General features: G+C 42.8%; 1 protein-coding gene across 1 annotated transcript in view; it reads right to left on the reverse strand.

Moving 5' to 3' along the window:
• GBF1 (golgi brefeldin A resistant guanine nucleotide exchange factor 1) overlaps window positions 1-7412 on the reverse strand; it is a 134332-nt gene that overhangs the window by 39257 nt on the left and 87663 nt on the right. The window contains exon 2 of the mRNA XM_023511785.1: window positions 1932-2063. The gene's annotated coding sequence lies outside the window, so the exon portion shown is untranslated. The remainder of the gene's footprint in view (window positions 1-1931; window positions 2064-7412) is intronic.

Here is a 7412-nt window from a genome sequence, read left to right on the forward strand (position 1 = left end):
CTCCCACTCCTGGGCTCAAGCAAGTCTCCTGCCTCAGCCTCCCAAGTAGCTGGGACCACAGGTGCCCGCCACAATATCCGGCTATTTTTTGGTTGCAGCCATCATTGTTGTTTGGTGGGCCCGGGCTGGATTCGAACCTGCCACCTTGGGTGTACGTGGCTGGCGCCTTAGCCACTTGAGCCACAGGTGCCAAGCCAAATTAATACTATTAAGTGAAAAAATACGTAGCACATAATTCTATTATTTATTTATTTATTTAGAGACAGAGTCTCACTATGTCTTCCTTGGTAGAGTGCCATGTCACAGCTCATAGCCACCTCCAACTGTTGGGCTTAGGCGATTCTTGCCTCGGCCTCCTAAGTACCTAGGACTACAGGTACCTGCCACAACGCCTGGCTATTTTTTTTTGTTGTAGTTGTTTAGTTGGCTGGGTCTGGGTTCAAACCCACCACCCTTGTGTATGTGGCTGGCACTGTAACCACTGTGCTTCGGGCACTGAGCCTTTATTTTATTTTTTTAAAAGGTGGTACTTTGGGCCAAGTTTGGTAGCTCATGCCTCTAATCCTAGCACTCTGGGAGGCTGAGGCAGGTGGACTGCCTGAGTTCATGGGTTTGAGATCAGCCGAAGCCAGAGTGAGACCCTGTCCCTAAAACTATCTGGGCATTATGGCGGGTACCTGTAGTTCCAGGTACTTAGGGGACTGAGGCAAGAGAATCACTTGAGTCCAAGAGTTGGAGGTTGCTGTGAGCTAGGAGGCCACAGCAGTCTACCAAGGGTGATAAAGTGAGACTCTGTCTTAAAAAAACAAGGTAGTACTTTATTTATATACATATAGCAAAAGGTATAGAAAGAGTTAAACCAGGCTGTTAATACTATTTACCTAAGGAAGGAAAGAAGCATTGGAAAGATACAAGAGACAATGAACTTTTCTGTTTTTTGTTTTTTTTTTTTAACAAGGTCTCCCCTCTGTTGCTTGGGCTAGAGTGTAGTGGCATCATCATAGCTCAGTGCAACCCCAATTGCGTGGGTTCAAGTGATCCCCTGCCTCAGCCTCCTGAGTAGATGGAACTACAAGCACGCACTACCACTCTCAGCTAATTTTTCTGTTTTTTGTAGGTCTCACTCTTGCTCAGGCTGGTGGTGAACTCCCGGCATCAAGAGATCCTCCCACTTCAACCTCCCAAAGTGCTAGGATTACAAGTGTGAGCCACCGCACCTAGTCTTAATTGTTTATCTCTTACAATACACTTGATCTTAGCCAAAAAGCCAAGAACTGATATCTTTTTACAATAAATAATGTATTGTATTTGAAAAAAATAACTTCAAAACAAAACAAACCAAAACCCCAAAGGCACTATACCCTTAACTCCCTCTAAAGCATAGTTAGAGAAATGAGAGTTCCAGGGAAACCTCCTCTCCTGTCTTCCCATCGTTTATAACCTCAGTCAAGTAGCATGATGACTCACCAATAATAAGTCTACTTTTCAGCGTGGTGCCCATAGCTCAGTGGTTAGGGTGCCAGCAACATACACAGGGGCTGGTAGGTTCAAACCCAACCTGGGCCTGCTTAAAAAAAAAAAAAACCCCAAAACAAAAACAATGACAACTACAACAAAAAAATAGCTGGGCGTTGTGGTGGGTGCTGTGGGAGGTGCCTGTAGTCCCAGCTACTTGGGAGGCTGAGGCAAAGAGAATCACGTAAGTCCAAGAGTTTGAGGTTGCTATGAGCTATGACGATATAGCACTCACTCTACCGAGGGAAACATAGGGAGGCACTGCCTAAAAAAAAAAAAAATTTTACTCTTCAGCAAGAAAAGAGATGGCTAAGAAAATTATCCCAGTATTACCAGGGCATTGCGTAAGGCCTGAGCATCCCGGGAGTGTTAGGAAATGAAGTGCTGTGGTTATCCAACAAAGCCTGAATGCTTACCTATCAGGGCATAGGAGAGGAACTTGTTAACAGAGGTAAGTGCCAGTCCAGTGATGGGACCAGTGGTATCTTCAGAGCGAATGACTTCCAGAAATGGCCTAAGGAACACATTGGGCTCAATTTCTGAGAGTTCTGCAAGAAAAGAAACAGAAATGAAGAGATACCATAATGAAAAGTTAAACCCTGGAGAGGCCATTCTTGTTTGTGTGACAAAGCTGTAAGTCTTCGTTGCTAGGTCAATCTTCTTTCCTCTGGAAAGATTTGAATTAAATCCCAGACATTGTACCATTTTATCTGTAAAATTTGTAGTATATACTCTAAAAGATTAAGAATTTTTTGTAAAAAGGGCACAATATCATTATTATGCTTAAAAAGTTAACAATAAAATGGTTAAAATAGTAAATTTTGGACTGGTCTGAGTGCCTGTGGTGTTTACAACTAACTGATCACAATTAGTTACAGATTACTTTCTCCCTTCTCCATTTCCACTGTTTCACTTGACTAACCTAAGGAAAAAATAAAATAAAAAATGGTAAATTGTTATGTAATTTTATCATAATTTTTAAAATAAGCAATAATTATTTAATATCATCAAATATTATGAATCAAATTTCCATGCCCATTTCACCACCCTCCCCAGTGATATACACAGATAAACTATCTTGGTTATAGCCAACATGACCCTTAGATCCCTGGGTGGGCTCCTGTCTTTGTCCTTTGCTGTTTTGATCAAGGTCACTTCTCTTAGAGAAAGAAGTGCAGCAGGTCCCAGAAGAGTTAGAGGAAACCTTGAAGTTTATAGTTCCTTGATGAAAAATAACCTTAAAAAGGACAAAAGGATTGGCAGTCTCCTAGTCATGGATACAGTCTAATCTTGGAAAGTATTAACCACTCTCTAGCCTCTTTCCTGCCTAGAGTAAGCAGGGAGTTAACTACCCTGAGATGAAGGGGCAATTCATAATCCTCATTTTACAGATGAGAAAAATACAGCTCAGATAATATACATGACTGGTACCAAAGTCACACAACTAATATGCAAAGCTGGGATTTGAAACCAGTTTATAGGGTTCCAATACTTGTAAAACTCCTACATCTATTCTACCTAATTACCAAGACATAATCCTAAATATAGATTTCATTCCAGGTCAAAGAAACCACACCACACTGGTCTTGCTCTCTTCTTTACTATACTGCTCAAGGTTTAATTTGCTTTTCTAGATTCTGCTATGCTTTCATCTTTCAGAGTCCCATTCCATAAACGCTTCCTAAACAGCCCAGAAACATTTATGGAGGTGATCTAGGCTGCCCCTCCTTTAGAAACAAAAGGAAGCTGGGTCTCCCAAGTACCTTCATTTTCATGCAAATGTGGATAGCTGCCTACTCAATTCCAACTACCCCTCTCTCTGGGTAAACATTCCCTGGGACCGGCTGCTCCACGGATTAATGCTTTAATTAATTGGCAGATTGGGTAGCATTTTCTAAGCTTGTCTGTACAGTGATCACATCAGCTATAAAAAACCTGCTTCTCATTCCTTACTGCCTCCACCTAGAGATGTACAATTTGCAGAGAAAAATCTAGAGAAAATTCTGTGTGTGTGTGTGTTTCTAATGGTGGAGGCTGACATGAAAGGAATATAACACATTTGGAAAAACTAAAATATATAATGGTATAATGTACTTTTTTTTTTTTTTTTGAGACAGAATCTCACTATGTTGCTCTGGGTAGAGTGCTGTGCCATCACAGCTCACAGTAACCTCAAACTCTGCAGGCATACTCCAACTACAGCCTGTGGGCCACATGAGGCCCGCCAAGGACATTTATCCTGCCCACCAGGTGTTTTTGCTGCCACTGCCTGTCCTGCTTAACAGCTGACTCATCCCGGGGCCTGCAGTCTGGCCCTCCAGTGGTCTGAGGGACAGTGAACTGGCCCCCTGTTTAAAAAGTTTGAGGACCCCTGTTCTAGGGCTTAAGCGATTCTCTTGCCTCAGCCTCCCAAGTAGCAGGGACTACAGGCACCTGCCACAAGGCCTAGCTATTATTTTTGTTGTTGTTGTCATTGCTGTTTGGCAGGCCCAGGCTGGGTTCGAACCTACTAGCTCCAGTGTATGTGGCCAGCACCCTAGATGCTTAGCTACAAGCACCAAGCCGATATAATGTACTTTTTAAAAGGACATTAAACATTTTAAGTCATTGCTTTAGAAACACAAATGCACATGACAATTTAGTCTGTCATTTAAAAATGGTTGTTTGGTATATTTGAGGTATAAAGGTCTAAATGGAAAAAAAAAATCTCCAAGAGTTGGTATAGGAGGCCTGCGTGGTGGCTCATGCCTGTAATTCTAGCGCTCTGGGAGGGTGAGGCAGGAGGATCAGATCACCTGAGCTCAGGAATTTGAGGTTACTGTGAGCTAGGCTGACTCCTTCACACTCTAAAAGAAAACTGGCAACATATTTTCTTTTCTTTTTTTTTGAGACAGAGTCTCATTTTGTCACCCTTGGTAGAGTGCCATAGCTTCACAGCTCACAGCAACCTCCAACCCTTGGGCTCCAGCTATCCTCTTGCCTCAGCCTCCTGAGTAGCTCGGACTACAGGCGCCCGCCAAACGCCCATTCTTTTGGTTGCAGTTGTCATTGCTGTCCTAGCTGGCCAGGGCTGGGTTCAAACCTGCCACTCTTGGTATATATGGGGTCGGTGCCCTCTCCACTGAGCCACAGGCACCGCCCAACATATTTTGTATGTTTCCATCTAGTTGTTACAACTGTACTTGCTTTATGTCTTCCTTTGTGGTAATACACTAGGGTAATTTTATAGCTGGGGTCCACATTTCCTAGGCCATGTGCACTCAGCCTCTATTGTTTGTTTAATTGTAAATTTGGTAAAACCAACTCTTTTTTAAAAAATTACTGCTTCATATGGTGGTGCCCGTAGCTCAGTGGGCACTAAGGTTGGTGGGTTCAAACCCAGCCCAGCCCAGATAAAATCAACAATGACAACTGCAACAAAAAATAGCCTGCCGTTGTGGCGAGCGCCCTAGTCCCAGCTACTCGGGAGGCTGAGGCAAGAGAATGGCTTAAGCCCAAGAGTTTGAGATTGCTGTAAGCTGTGTGACACCACAGCACTCTACAGAGGGTGAAATAGACTTTGTCTCAAAAAAAAAAAAAATTCCTGATTCATATAGTATATGAGATTGGCTTCTTCCATTTAACATGATGGCTTTGAGATTTATTCAAGCTGTTGCATATATCAATAGTTTGGTCCTTTTTACAGCTGAGTAATATTCATTCACTGATTAAGGACATTTGGGTTCCCAGCTTGGGGGCAATTATGAATAGACCTCCTAAAATAAATCCAAAAAATATGAAAAGACAAAATTAATAGAGCTGCTATATTTATTTATTTTTACTTTTTTTGCAGTTTTGACAGGGGCCAGGCTTGATACATGAGGCCGGCACCCTACTCCTTGAGTCACAGGCGCTGCCCTATTTATTTATTTTTGAGACAGAGTCTCACTTTGTCACCTTCAGCATGGTGCCATGGTGTCACAGCTTCCAGCAACCTCAAATTCTTGGGCTCAAGCAATCCTCTTACCTCGGCCTCCCAAACTACTGGACTACAGGTGCCCGCCACAATACCCTTTTAGAGACGGGGTCTTACTCTTGCTCAAGCTAGTCTCAAACTTCTAAACTCAAGCAATCCATCTGCCTCAGCTTCCCAGAGTGCTAGGATTATAGGCGTGAGCCACCACACCTAGCCCAATAGAGCTGCTATAAACATTTGTGCACCTGTTTTGTTTTGTTTTTTTGAGACAGAGCCTCAAACTATCACCCTGGGTAGAGTGCCATGGTATCACAGCTCACAGCAACCTCCAACTCTTAAGCTTAAGCAATTCTCTTGCCTCACCCTCCTAAGTAGCTGGGACTACAGGCACCCACCACAACGCCTGGCTAGTTTTTGGTTGTAGTTTTCATTGTTGTTTGGCAGGCCTGGGCTGGATTTGAACCTGACAACTCAGGTGTATGTGGTTGGTGCCTTAGCTGCTTGAGCTACAGGCACCGAGCCTGTGCACTAGTTTTTGTGTGAACTTAGTTTTTCATTTCTAAAGTACCTAGGAGTAGGGTTTCTGGGTCAAAGGGTAAATATGTGTTTAGCTCTATTGCCAAACTGTCTTCCAGCTCACTATTTGCCCAGCAGCAATGAGATTTTAGTGTCTCCACATCCTCTCCGGTACTTGTTATTTTCAGTATTAGGTAGTGGTAACTCCATGTGGTTTAAATGTGTATTTTTCTAACTAATGACATTGAACATCTTTTCATGTGTTCATTTGCCATCCATATATCTTTTGGGGTGACATGTCTACTGAAATATTTTGTCTACTTTTTATTTTTATTTTTTTTGAGACAGAGTCTCAAAAGCTATCACCCTGGGTAGAATGCTGTGGTGTCACAGCTCACAGCAACCTCAAAACTCTTAGGCTTAAGTTTCTCTTGCCTCAGCCTCCCAAGTAGCTGGGACTACAGGCACTTGCCACAACACCCAGCTATTTTTTGGTTATAGTTGTCATTGTTGTTTGGCAGGCCTGGGCTGGATTCGAACCTGCCAGCTTTGGTATATGTGGCTGGTGCCCTAGCCACTGAGCTACAGGCACTGAGCCCACTTTTGATTTTTTAATTAATTTTTTTTAGAGATGGGGTCATGTGCGGTCACCTAGTAGAGTACAGTGGCCCTATCACAGCTTGCTGTAATCTTGAATTTCTGGGCTCAAGTGATCGTCCTGCCTCAGCCTCTGAAGTATTTGGGACTACATACCTACACTACTATATCCAGCTAATTTTTTTTTTTTTTAAAGATGGGGCCTCCTGATGTTGTCCAGGTTGGTCTCAAACTCCTGGACTCAAGCAATTCTCCATCTTTGGCCTTCCAAAGCACCAGAATTAAAAGCATGAGCCATCACACCTGGTCCTTTTCAGTCTACTTTGAAAATGAATTATTTTTACTGTTGAGTTTAGAGATGTTTTTATTCTGGATTCAAGTTTTTACTGGTGATACAATTATTATTATTTTTTTTTGAGACAGAGCCTCAAGTTGTCCCCCTGGGTAGAGTACCATGGCATCACAGCTCACAGCAACCTCCAACTCCTGGGCGCAAGTGAGTCTCCTGCCTCCGCCTCCCAAGTAGCTGGGACCACAGGGGCCTGCCACAATGCTCGGCTATTTTATTTTTTTTGGTTGCAGCCGTCATTGTTGTTTGGCGGGCCCAGGCTGGATTCGAACCTGCCACCTTAGGTGTATGTGGCTGGCGCCTCAGCCACATGAGCCACAGGTGCTGAGCCTGGTGATACAATTATTTACAAATATTTTCTCCCAGTCTGAAGCTTGTCTTTTCATTCTTTTAACAATATCTCTCATAGAACAGACATTTTTACTCTTGATGAGATCAAATTTATTTATTTTATTTATTTAATTTTAATTTTTTTTTTTT

The sequence above is a fragment of the Otolemur garnettii genome, unplaced genomic scaffold (genome assembly GCF_000181295.1).
Source record: "Otolemur garnettii isolate 467f Iridium unplaced genomic scaffold, OtoGar3 scaffold00021, whole genome shotgun sequence".
Taxonomy (NCBI): Eukaryota; Metazoa; Chordata; class Mammalia; order Primates; family Galagidae; genus Otolemur; species Otolemur garnettii.